Raw genomic sequence first — 13,903 nt, 5'->3', positions numbered from 1 at the left:
TTACTTAAGTATATTAGTTATCAAGTAAAATGGGTTGGTACATTACAACATATTTAACAATTTAATGCAGAAATATAGTCACAGCATGTTTATTTGAAACTTGGTTAGATGATTTTATCCTTAAATTACAGCATGTTTAAGTGTAATATTAGTGTGTAGTAAATGAGTACGTGTAATCTGGATTATGTAATCAGATTCCAAAAATTAAGTACTTTGTAATTAGATTATTACGTTTCAAAATACTCATAATCGGACTACAGATACTTTTCTATTGATTGCATGTTATTTTCACGATGGCAGAACCTTATTCATTATTCTTTGATTCAACTTCTTTATCTTTTAAATGTTCCTTTAAAAAAAAAAAAAAAAAAAAGTCTACTGCTTATTCAGAAATGTCTTTCAGGTTTGAATTGCACACACAGAACAGCTGTGTGTCATGAGCGCATCACTGAAATCTCAGACCCACATCTCCTTATTATTCATTATTATTTAAATGATCACTCAGTGAGTCATTTAATCATGTATTAGTGTCTTTGGAAGGCTTTTGTCTTGCAAGCACATTAAAATGTAAAAATTCACATTTCATCAGGAATTTCCCAACTTTTTTGTGACCTGAACCTCTTTTACCCAATATAATTTGAAGCACCACCTGAGATTTTGAGTTAATAAGTTGTCAATAATGAAATTGTCAATAATGATAAAATTTAGTTCATGGTTTTCTAATGCCACAGTTAATGGTCACGGTAAATGGTCACGGTAATCAAAAAGTAGTCAGAATACATGACCTAAAATAAGTAATCTAGATTACATTACTAACTTTGTGTCATGTAATTTGTTAGTTCACCCAAAAATGAAAATTCTGTCATTACTCACCCTCATGTCATTCCACGCCCATAAGACCTTCATTAGTTTTCAGAACACAAATTAAGATATTTTTGATAAAATGGCTCCGTCAGGCCTGCATTGCCAGCAAGATCATTTCTTTTTTCAGTGCCCAGAAAGCTACTAAAGACATATTTAAAACAGTTCATGTGACTACAGTGGTTCAACCTTAATATTATAAAGCGACGAGGATACTTTTTGCACACCAGAAAAACGAAATAATGACTTTTCAACAATATCTAGTAATGGCCGTTTTCAAAACACTGCTTTGAATATTTACGAATATTTTGTTTCGAATCAGTGGTTCAGAGCACCAAAATCGTGTGATTTCAGTAAGCGAGGCTTCGTTACGTCATAAGTGTTTCGAAATTTCAATAGTTCACGTGAACCACTGATTCGAAACAAAAGATTCGTAAAGATTCGAAGCTTCATGAAGCAGTGTTTTGAAATCGCCCATCACTAGATATTGTTGAATAAAATCGCTATTTTGTTTATTTGGCGCACAAAAAGTATTCTCGTCACTTCATAACATTAAGGTTGAACCACTGTAGTCACATGAACTGTTTTAAATATGTCTTTAGTTGCTTTCTGGGCAAGTGTTAATGATCTTGCTGGCAATGTAGGCCTCACTGAGCCATCGGATTTTATCAAAAAAAACTTAATTTGTATTCCGAAGATGAACGAAGGTCTTACGGGTGTGTAGAATGACATGAGGGTGAGTAATTAATGACAGAATTTTTTTATTTTGGGTGAACTAACCCTTTAAGTAATCATGTCGACATGATGCCGGTGTGGATCCACAAACATATCAGATGCTTTATCACCACGTCTGGATGATGTTTGGATATTCGTTAAAAATAACTTTGCCCATATCAGGGCTGTGAATCACATTCAGTACGTGCACATGAGTGCGAGCACAAGCAGTTGCTGGCTGCAGTTCGCTTAACGGCCACCGGTGTCGCTAAAAACAAGGGTTTCTGAATTCGACATATTGACCATTTAACAGTTTCTTTGAATCCTCAATATATATAATGTTATTTATAGTACAAGTTAGTCATTACACCTACTTGTTTATTATTTCTATTTTGCTCAGTTTATAATGTTGGGAAAAAAAACACTTTGATCTAACACACATATAAGTAGGCTAGCAAGTGAGAAGTATGTTGTGACCAAAATGTCAAATGAAAAATCTTATTCTCTCAACCAGTCTGTGCCTTTTTTTTTAAAGAGAAATTAACACATATGTACATAAAAGATAATGTGTAAGTCATTATGAAGGAATTGCATTGCATCTTAAATTGTCTTTGCGGGTTATAGTGACAGGGTCATTCTCATTCCAGACTGCGTTAATGGAAAAACAAGTGCATAAGTCATACATATTTTGGTCCATTTTCCTGTAAGAGAAATGTTTGTAGAGATGTGGGAGTGAAGCTTGAAGAAAGACAATGGTAGCCGTTGACGTCAGTTTACACCCTGATAAGAGCAAAATATGATATATTAAAAATCATTCTTTTCCAACTCCCATCATTTCAGATTCCATAGCCAATATTATTATAATGAGTCAGATTGTGATTGAAATCAACAGACATTTCTATGCAGTGTGACATTCGACGAATATAGCTTGTTATGGCTGATTAGCCATGTACTGTAATGTACCATGTACGATTAAAATTGTTGAGGCAAAAATCAATCAAATCATTTTTTTGTTACTCCTAAATATGCATGTGTATTTAGACTTCACTACATCAGAGAGCTCATTAACCATCTCATGTACCATCACGTCACAACATCTTTTATTATCATCACATGCCAAACATGTGGTTATAAAGGAAAATGTCATATACTAAACTATGAACATTGTTTGTTTTCAAACAAATCTAACAAACCATTTTTTCTTTCATCACCTGAATACAAAGTAGAATAAACATTATTTGACTTGCGTTGTACCAAAAGTTTCCTCTTATTTTACATTATTTTAGAACGTCTACAAATCTGCCTCGTAACTTTTGAGAAAATGTCTATGGCAAAAGTAACTATACCAATATTACATGTACAGCCCCAATTTTGTTTAAACATTTTTTAAATGTGAATAAAATGAAAAAAAAAAAAAAAAACCTTTCAATCACATGAGCCAATATTTTATTCACAATAGAACATAGGCAACATAACAAATGTTTAAACTGAGAAATGTTACACTTTTATCCACTAAATGAGCTCATTTCAATTTTGATGCCTGCTACAGCTCTCAAAAAAGTTGGCACGGGAGCAACAAATGGCTGAAAAAGCAAGAAATTTTGAAAAGATTCAGCTTGGAGAACATCTAGCAACTAATTAAGTTAATTGATATCAGGTCTGTATATCAATTAGAGAGGCAGAGTCTCTCAGAAGTGAAGATCTGTGAAAGTGTGTAAAACAATGTTCCTCAATGTCAAATTGCAAAGGCTTTGCAAATCTCATCATCTACAGTGCATAACATCATCAAAAGATTCAGAGATACTAGAGAAATCTCTGTGCATAAGGGACAGGTCCGGAGACTTTTATTGGATGCCCGTGGCCTTCGGGCCCTCGGATGACACTCATCGGTATGATTGTGTCGATGACATTACTAAATGGGCCCAGGAATACTTCCAGAAGCCACTGTCGGTAAATACAATCCACCGTGCCATCTGCAGATGCCAACTAAAGCTCTATCATGCAAAAAGGAAGCCATATGTGAACATGGTCCAGAAGCGCCGTCATGTCCTGTGGGCCAAGGCTCATTTAAAATGGACTGTTTCAAAGGGGAAAAGTGTTCTATGGTCAGACGAGTCCAAATTTGACATTCTTGTTGGAAATCACAGACACCGTGTCCTCTGGGCTAAAGAGGAGGGAGACCTTCCAGCGTGTTATCAGCGTTCAGTTCAAAAGCCAGCATCTCTGATGGTATGGGGGTGCATACGGTATGGGCAGCTTGCATGTTTTGGAAGGCACTATGAATGCTGAAAGGTATATAAAGGTTGCCAGATGACGTCTATTTCAGGGAAGGCCTTGTGTATTTCACACATACTGCAGCTATTACAACAGCATGGCTTCATCTAGAAGAGTCCGGGTGCTGAATTGGCCTGCCTGCAGTCCAGATCTTTCACCTATGGAGAAAAATACTCATAACTCATAACCATAAACTCATAACCTCGATGCCCAGACATCTTCACACTGTTTTGAAAAGAAGAGGAGATGCTACACCATGGTAAACATGCCCCCGTCCCAACTATTTTGAGACTTGCAGCAGGCATCAAATTTGAAATTCGCTCATTTTGTGCTTAAAATTGTCAGTGTAAACATTTGTTATGTTATCTATGTTCTATTGTGAATACAATATTGGCTCATGTGATTTGAAAGTCTTTTAGGTTTCATTTTATTCAAATTTAAAAAACACCCCAACTTTTCCAGAATTCTGGTTGTACATTTAGACAGACCTGATAATTTTCACCTGTATTTCATGTAAAAAATGTCTTTAGCTGTCAGGAATATTGTGTTTAGAGCAAAAGTCTAAGTGGGACCTATACAGTAAATTATTATATCAGTTAAATAATTTTAATAAAATCATCATCTGAAATTTCAACAGTTTTCAACTGCAAATAAATAACATGTTCTCTAGCCAATACGCATATATAGGTCATTTGTCAGTTCCCTGAAATACGACCCATAAGACCCATTTCCTAAAGTAACGCCCCTATCAGCAACAGGACACTTTCATTTTAATGCATTGTTCCCTTTTATCTGCATCATATTTTGGGTTTCGTGTAGCTCAATTGGCAGAGCATTGCAATATCAATATGCAATCATGTGATCATGCGATCGTGGGTTCGATCCCAGGGAATGCATGTGCTCATAAAGTGTGTATGCACTATATATCAATAAGGTTAGGTTTAGGGATGGGGTGGGTGTAGTCGTTAATAAAAAAAAGTCCACACACTGCATTTAAATGAACACGCATTTTGATTGGTAATGACAGTCATACATCATTTCATGACGACAGACGTAACACGTAACAGGGTGCATGTCTTTAAAACGTAAATATAGGTCGTAATAATAATAGGTCGTTTTTTTTTGTTTTTGTTTTTTTTGGAGGACAGTCTGCAAATAAAGCATGCTCATTACATAATTTACAGATCTAATCATTCAATTAGTTAGACTATGTTCAATTCATAACTAATCTCCCCTGACCTGACAATCATAATAAAGAGACAGTCCTGACAATCATCTTAAATTTTCAAGATAAAACAGATACTATGTATATATGTATTATTTAGTATCTATTCAGTATCTATCCAGTTAAAGATTAGGGTGAACGTAGGCACTGGAAAAGTTTGATGCACAAGGCAGAATTTTTATACTGATCATTGAAACTACCCATCGCTAACCGCTTTATCTCTGAATTATCATCACAACTTATACATATGTATCTCCATCAGACAAAGTTGCATGGAAAAGTTCTCTAGTTTGACAGTCTAAGCATGACATGAGTGTGGGCAGGATATGACAATGATCTCAGTTGACATTAAAAAAAACTGTGGGTAGCTTCACACTTTCCTAATTGTGCTGTCTCTTTCATCAAAGGGAAGTGGCGATCGTGCTGTTTGTTGCAATGCCGTGGTGATGCCACAGTGTCATCATCATCTATGTATCCACAGATCAAGGATTCAGATATTTGCTTGTGAACAACCTGTTCCCACCATACAAGGAAGTACTTACTCAGTAGTGTTCCTAATACAGAAAGTAACGGGTTATCTCTATTATCTCAAAAAAGTGCAAGTGGAAGGACACGGACCCAGAGTGATGATGACACACATTCCACTATGGGTGTCCCCCATTTTACTAAATAATATAAATATATTAATATTAATTAAATATTAATATTTTAATTAATATTACTTTTTTTTATAAATATTACTTTACTCAAAATTAAATACGTAGTTATTTTTAAATATTTTAAATTGTTATCTTGTAAATTAAGAAATAAAATCAAACTTACTAATGCCTCCCCCATTCGCATTAAGAAGTTGTCACGTGACGAATCTGCATTTTTGCGGATAATATGCTGCGGTCATGCCATGCTGTAATTACCGTAGTCTCGAGATGACAACATGTGACGTTTTATTCAGAGCTGTTCACTTCCTGAGACTTGAATTATGCATTTCTATGGCAACACTATCAACTCCTAAATGAATCTGCAGCAGTCAGATGGTACAGCGATGGTACAAGTAGAGCTCTCAGAAAATTCCCATCTTACAAGCTGTAATTAAGAGGTCTACAAGGACTTGAATGCTTTTTACAAGTTGAAATCTCATGGAGTGAATGCACCTATAGCTTATGGTAATATACTGCTTGTTGTATGACGTGAAATGGATATTCAGCGTATTCTGCTAAATGATTAAATAAGTGTTTGTGAGCATTTATCTTGAATCATGCCTAACAAATTTTTAAAGCAGTGGGTAATTCACTCCTTGATTTGCTTAATAAAAGTCTACTTTGAGATTCTGTTGACAAACATGTGCATTATTTTCACTAGTTTATTGCTAGCATAGCAAAAAATAAACAGCACAGCCTTTACAAGTAATTTGCGTGTGATGTATCCTGAGCCACATAAATGCACAGGCGAAAGATGGCATCTGAAAGTTGCAGTTGGTAGTCAGTTTGTTGATGAGGAGATGCTACACCATGGTAAACATGCCCCCCTCCCAAATATTATTTTGAGACCTGCAGCAGGCATCAAATTTGAAATGAGCTCATTTTGTGCATACAATTGTCCATTTAAACATTTGTTATGTTATCTATGCTGTATTGTGAATAAAATATTGGCTCATGTGATTTTAAAAGTCTTTTAGGTTTCATTTTATTCATATTTAAAAAACGTCCCAACTTTTCCAGAATTGTTATATTATAATAAAATAATATCAGATAATGTGATATTAAGCTCATCTTAATTTTGATTTCGATTTTGGCTTCCAAGGATCAGACAGAAGATATCTGAGGTAAAACTATTAAAGACTAGCCGCGTTTCGTCTAGCACACCTGCATTCTCTTCACAGCTGTGCGCGTTCGTTCCTCCCTAAACCCAAACTTAACGTCAGAATCAGCACAATCGGTGATTCTTGTACAATGCAGTCTTTACTGTTGCTAAATAAATTGCAGTAAATGTTTGATAATTGTTATCAACGGTTTAAAACGTTGAAAGCACAATAATCCGCGCAAGAGACGCTGTTCCTCAGGCTGAATTGTGTGTTTTACACAAATTACACGTTGGGCTTCAGGGGCACATCCAAGCGATCAAATACACACAAAAATGTGTTAAAATGACCGAATTGGAGCGTGCTTAACTACTTAAACGCAGTTTATATCGTAAGTGTAGGCTACATGAACAGCTGGGTGTTAAAGGGTTAGTTCACCCAAAAATGAAAATTCTGTCATTTATTACTTACCCTCATGCTGTTCCACACCCGTAAGTCCTTCATTCATCTTCGGAACACAAATTAAGATATTTTAGTTGAAATCCGATAGCTCCGTGAGGCCTCCATAGGGAGCAATTGACACTTCCTCTCTCAAGATACATAAAGGTACTAAAAACATATTTAAATCAGTTCATGTGAGTACAGTGGTTCAATATTAATATTATAAAGCGACGAGAATATTTTTGGAGCGTCAAAAAAACAAAATAACGACTTACTTAGTGATGGCCGATTGCAAAACACTGATTCATGAAGCATCGGAGCATAAATGAATCAGTGTATCGAATCATGATTCGGATCGCGTGTCAAACTGCCAACGGCTGAAATCACGTGACTTTGGCGCTCCGAACAGCAGATTGATTCATCTGTGCTCCGATGCTTCCTGAAGCATTGTTTTGAAAACGGCCATCACTAAATAAGTCGTTATTTAGTTTTTTTGGCGCTCCAAAAATATTAATATTCGCTTTATAATATTAATATTGAACCACTGTACTCACATGAACCGATTTAAATATGTTTTTAGTACCTTAATGGATCTTGAGAGAGGAAATGTCATTGCTCTCTATGGAGGCCTCACGGAGCCATCGGATTTCAACTAAAATATCTTAATTTGTGTTCTGAAGATTAACGAAGGTCTTATGGGTGTGGAACGGCATGAGGGTAAGTAATAAATGACAGAATTTTCATTTTTGGGTGAACTAACCCTTTAATGTCTATTGTCTTAAAGTGACAGCAGTCACCTTCTGACGATTGTGCCATCAATGTTAATCAAACAACAAAATGCAAAGAGAAAATCACTTACAGCTCTTCTTCTGAATATAGTTAGCTTTAATAGGCATTAATCTATTAATTTATACTGTGAAAACCATGCAGTGTTATTTTACATTTGGTTACTTTACTTAGATTTATTTTATAGGCTAGGCCTATATTACTTACCTGAACACATGAACAAATGAAAGCACTTTATTTCATTTGTATCTTTGTTTTATTGTATTTGTCAGTTTGTTTTAATTTGTATCTTTGTTCATGTTTTTACTGTATCTTAAATAAAAGACCAAAAATGCCAGACACTATATAATATAAAGCAAAGTTAATTCAGCTCTTTTTATATATTATATTATAATATAATATAATTATATATTATATATTATATATTTCACCCCCCCCCCAATTGAAATGGTCTAGATGCATGTGTATCTCCATCAGACAAAGTTGCATGGAAAAGTTCTTTGACAGTCTGAGCATGATATGAGTGTGGGCAGGATTTGCACGTCACTCCCACAGTCACTGTGTTACAAACACCCTCACAGCAGCGTTAACTTTTTTTTTTTTTGTCATTTAATGCAAAGCTAATATAATACAAAGGATTTACGACGCTGATGAGTGTTAAAACATGTCATTGCAGTCTGTGAAAAAGGCCTAGTCCTGCTCTTTAATGTTCTGTCTGAAATCCAGTAAAATTCATCATTGCTTAAAGTGTCTGAAAGCATTCATGAATTGGCCTGTATCAAACTCACGTGACGTACTCACATGATAAGATAATTGCCGCCTATCATCTAATGAGTTGATTTGACAGTGATGTTTTGAAAATATGAGAGCGGATCTCAAAAGCGAAATAGCCCAAAATAAAGTAGAACATCAGTCAAATTTGTCGGCATGAAATCAAAATTGACAATTCTATTTTTTTTTAATGGAATATTGTAGTATTTATTATAAATAATTTATCCGTGCACTTCATTTTTTTTTTAATTCATGTGCCCTAGTAATCTTTAATCAAAAACATTAACCTCCCCCCATGCAGAAATTATGTAAATAGAATATTATAAACATTACACATTATTTGATATTTAAAAAGTAGCCTTGGATATTTCACCCGCAGTCTGCTCTAGCCTGCTCCCCAACCTGCAGCTGAACCACAAATGATGATGTTAATATTTTTCCACCATCAAAAATGAGCAATTCACATTTCACAAATTTATATGTAAATTAATTAATAAAAACTATACTGTCAGTTACACAAATGAATTGGATAAATCAATGCATTTATTTCCATTCAAAGGGATAGAAACCAAAGTAATAACATTAAATTATAAACGATTCCTTGGCTCCCTCTAGTGTGCAACGTTAATATCACAGCCTTCATCTTTCAGTTGATATGGCAGATGGTTTAGAGCAGGGGTTATAATACCAAAAATACAATTATAGATGTATGAATTTCTGATGCTCAAGAGGAGAACATCAAATTCTAATTCAGGGCTTCTCAGCTGGTTAGGGTTGGAGATAAACTCTGCTGGAAAGTGCACCTTGAGGTCCAGACCTAACAAACCCTGGTTTACCATCAGAAATTCATATATCTATTATAATTGCCTCTCTTTTTGGTCAGAAGTTACCATGTTAGTAGCTATTTATTTGTTGTAACAAATTAAAGAAACTATAATTTTTACCATCACTTTTTTTTTTTTTTTTTTTTTTTTTTACTAGTAATACTTTTTGTAACCTCTTTTTTGTCTAAATATATAAACTATATTCACAAAACTATAAGCACTGCATTTTTCCTATACTGGTCCATGCTGGTCCTAAGCTGGTCCAGGACCAGCTCAGATCCAGCTCAGGACCAGCATGGACCAGCATAGGACCAGCATAGGACCAGCGTGGACCATGCAGCTCAAACCAGCATACCAGCTTCAAAACCTACCTTACCAGCATATGCTGTTTTTTTTCAGCAGGACATAGCTAATACGATAGTCTATAACATGCAACGTCAACTGAACCCAGAATAATACTGAATTCAGGAATAGCCTTGTAAGAGGAAAAAGTTTAGGGCTGGTCCGAATACCATTTTTTGATGAACATCGACTATTCGAAGCTTCGGAGAGAGGGGCTGAACATATTTTTCTCTCTAATAAAGGCAGGAATCTGTGTCTGTATATCCGTTTGCATTTTTATTATTTCGAGAACCGTTCATCCAATCGACTTCACAGGGGAGTGCAGTGTCGCATTTGGTGCAATATAGATGGACACGCGAGACGCGACACATTCAGAATTAATAAACTTTTAGTAAACTACAGTTAGAGCAGCGCGAGCGGGAAGCGGCGCACCTCACGCGGGCAGGGCTTATGCTCCGAGAACGGACACTGCACTAGTGATATAAAACGCACACACACAGGTCTGTTAAATTAAGCAATACTTTTAAGGTAGTCTAATAATTTTCTGACTAACAAATTGACACAGAAATTTAAACAAAGAAAAACGAAATTAAGTTAAATTAAAAACGAGATTAATTTAGATTGATAATAACGGGTAAAAATGCTAATACATTTTGTCTATTATTCTATTTTCCACAATGTCAAAGCAACAAAACACAAGCTCAGACATGCACAAACTCCGCTGTTCTGCGCTCTAGCCAGAGAACACTCCCGTTGCTGGAACCATAGGGCTGGAAGAACACGCGTCGGTTCTATTTCTAGCATGCACGCGTTTTCTGCGTGGCTCGAGCGCGCCTGAGACGCGTGTCTCAGTGTGCAAACTCCAACCTGTTAAATATGGGAGCCGAAATAAAAACGGACACGCCACGCAGCTGAGTCGCTCACGCAGCCAGTGTGTCGCCGGCCTTATTCAAGGGGGAATGAGAACCGTTTTTTATTTTTAATCTAACGAAACAAAAAGCCTTCTGAAAAGTAGCTTGTGCCATAGCCTGCCTTCAGTCAAGAATGACGATAAACGCGTTCTCTCATTGAACATCTTTTATTGTTTCACGTGCTCATTTTTTCACAAATGTCAAAATTTTCCTTGCCTGGGATTTGCGCACAATTGCGTGACAGTGATGGACAGCTTGAAAGCCTCACAAATATGAAGCCTAAAATATCGCTATCGCCCCCTGGTGGCTTGCTGCAGTACAGGTAATATGAAAAAAATAACATAAATTTGGAATTAGAATTATATCAAATAATAACATATTAGGATACAATTCGAATTTTATTTTATATTACGAGTATCTGGCCCTTACAGTGTCTGCAGTGAAAAATTCTGGCCCTTGGACAAATATAGTTGATGACCCCTGGTCTATAATTAGTCAAATAATTAACTACTTTTAAGCTTAAATAATAAACAATACTGTTGACAATGAACTGATTTCCTACATTCACTATCTATCTGTCTATACATACAAAATTTCCTTGAGGGGTATTTGCTAAGTCATGGCAAAAATGTCTAATAAAAGTGAAGTTAGTTCTTGGGAAAGGCCTGGCATCATTTTTGAAAGCCCCTTGCTTTGATGTTATATTGAATGACGCAATGACATCCAAGATATTTGTGGCCTAAGAGTAACGTCGAGTAATTTAGAAAATCTGATGTTTTTCAGAATTTAAATCGATCTAATAACAGGAAAAAATGTTTGTTCAGTGATGCCAATAGGCTTTTAAAAATAATCAGATTGATTGATATCGCACCGCAACTCAGTGAAATGTTATCTCGATTACTTTCCATGTTCTTATGGAACACAAAAGGGAAGTGGTCAAAACTAATTTCAAATGCATGCGTTTGCATTTCCTCACAGCCTATATGATTTTCCCTCGCAAATTCGTGACACGTAGTCTAAGAATGAGTAATCAAATTGGCTATATTTGTGGGATTTAAATGCTTTATATTTTTCCTGTTCCTGTTGCTATAGAGCAATAATTTGCGATCTATTAATTTAGTGAGTCGTATATCACTTTTATCCAAAGCGAATCACAGTTCGGTTCTTACGATCACATTGCGTACGATTTGTTCATGCTCAACTGAGGGTTGGGCTCCCAGAACTTTCTGGCAAAGTGCTCTCAAAGTTATTAATATACATGACTTCCTTCCAGTGTTCATTCAAAGTTTTCTGGTATTTAATAATGTTCTCAAAAAGTTATCAGCTCAAAAACAGCAGGCCAATTTATAGATCATTCATGGAACTGACACATTTTTGTTGGACATTCATCCAAATAAAACTTGTTCAGAGAACATTCAAAAGTAACATCACAATAATGTTTCCAAAACTATACAATAATATCCCTCTAAAAAAAATTCCCTTAAATACTAAATTTAGAGAAACAGAAATAGGAAAAAGAAATAGACCAAACATTCTTAGAATATATTTTTGTTAGCAGGGCTTAGAGCTGTAGCTTCATGCTTACTTTTTTTTTTAACCCAAATATTTTTCATTTATAGGCATGCATTAATTAATTCATAAGTTTTTATTTATATTTAAATGTAAATACATTTACATTAAAATATTAGGTGAAACCTGTTTTTTTTTTTTTTTTTAAATAATTTATTTTACATTTTATATTTCTTTCTTGAAATGGAATTGGCCTGTCACATCTCACAGGTCAGTAGGGCTGGGCTATAAGACGATGTCAATAGATAGAGATTTTTTCTATAGTTTATCTGTTTATCTATGTAAATGTATACGTGCATCTCAGGACTGCTTAAACACGGATAAATGAGAAGAAAGAGGGCAACGTGCTTAATGAGTTGTTAAAAGCACAATAAACAATGGCGCACATCCGAAGCACTTAAGTGAATTGACTTTAGCAGCTTATTGCGCTTGAACGGTCAAAAACACATTTATATAAAATGCCCGTCTTGGTATTCACAAAAACACAGTCAGTTATGTCTAAAGTGAAATTAAACAGTTGGGCCGCGAAATTACCGTTAAATTGGATCCATGCATAAATCTTAAAGTGACAGCGGCCTTATTGTTGTTGTTGTTTAACATTAACTACAGTACAAACAACAAACGAAAGAGAAAACCATTCACTGCTTTTGAATGACTGTCTTTCATAGCTTTATTAGGAATCTGTGTAAATGTAATTCATACAGTGCAGTTCATACTATGCAGTTTAATTGGGTCAGGTAAGGGAGGCAATTTTTCGATCATTTTTGTTTATTTCCTGCCGCCGTGCAGCCTCACTCATTGTACATAACAGAACATGTAAAACACCAAGACAATAACAAATGCAGATTTACTACAAACTGGGGTTTGAACCTACAAACTTACAGTTTCCACTGCAGATTTTTAACCACTAAACCACAATACTTAGAAAGCAAAGCAACTCCCCTGTATATCCTACTTTACAGTAGCCTATGTCTCTTCTCAAGAGAATGGCTGGGAATCTCCAATTAATCATTTAACTTTGAATAGGAAGTACTTATAAGGAGTGTACATATGTATCTCCCACTAGATATTCACAGGAATGTGTGACATCACATCTATGTTATGACATACGCAAGCGTACCAATTCAACAGAAATCATGTGAGCAGTGACATTATGTCTGTATATGTATTTTAATATATGCATGGTCTGATAAAATGGACACAACATTTTATGTTTGTAACAAAGGACCAAATACAACCAAACTTTGCAGCGACAAAGTCACAAAGCATCACATTACATTGACTTTCGAGGCAGCGTGCAACACTGTGCAACACTCTCGTCTAAAAGAAAATTATCAGGGATTTCACAGGACTTAATCACATATCACATGATCAGAACATTGCATGA

This window comes from Megalobrama amblycephala, linkage group LG4 (genome assembly GCF_018812025.1).
Source record: "Megalobrama amblycephala isolate DHTTF-2021 linkage group LG4, ASM1881202v1, whole genome shotgun sequence".
Taxonomy (NCBI): Eukaryota; Metazoa; Chordata; class Actinopteri; order Cypriniformes; family Xenocyprididae; genus Megalobrama; species Megalobrama amblycephala.
Note: the sequence above shows the minus strand (reverse complement) of the source record.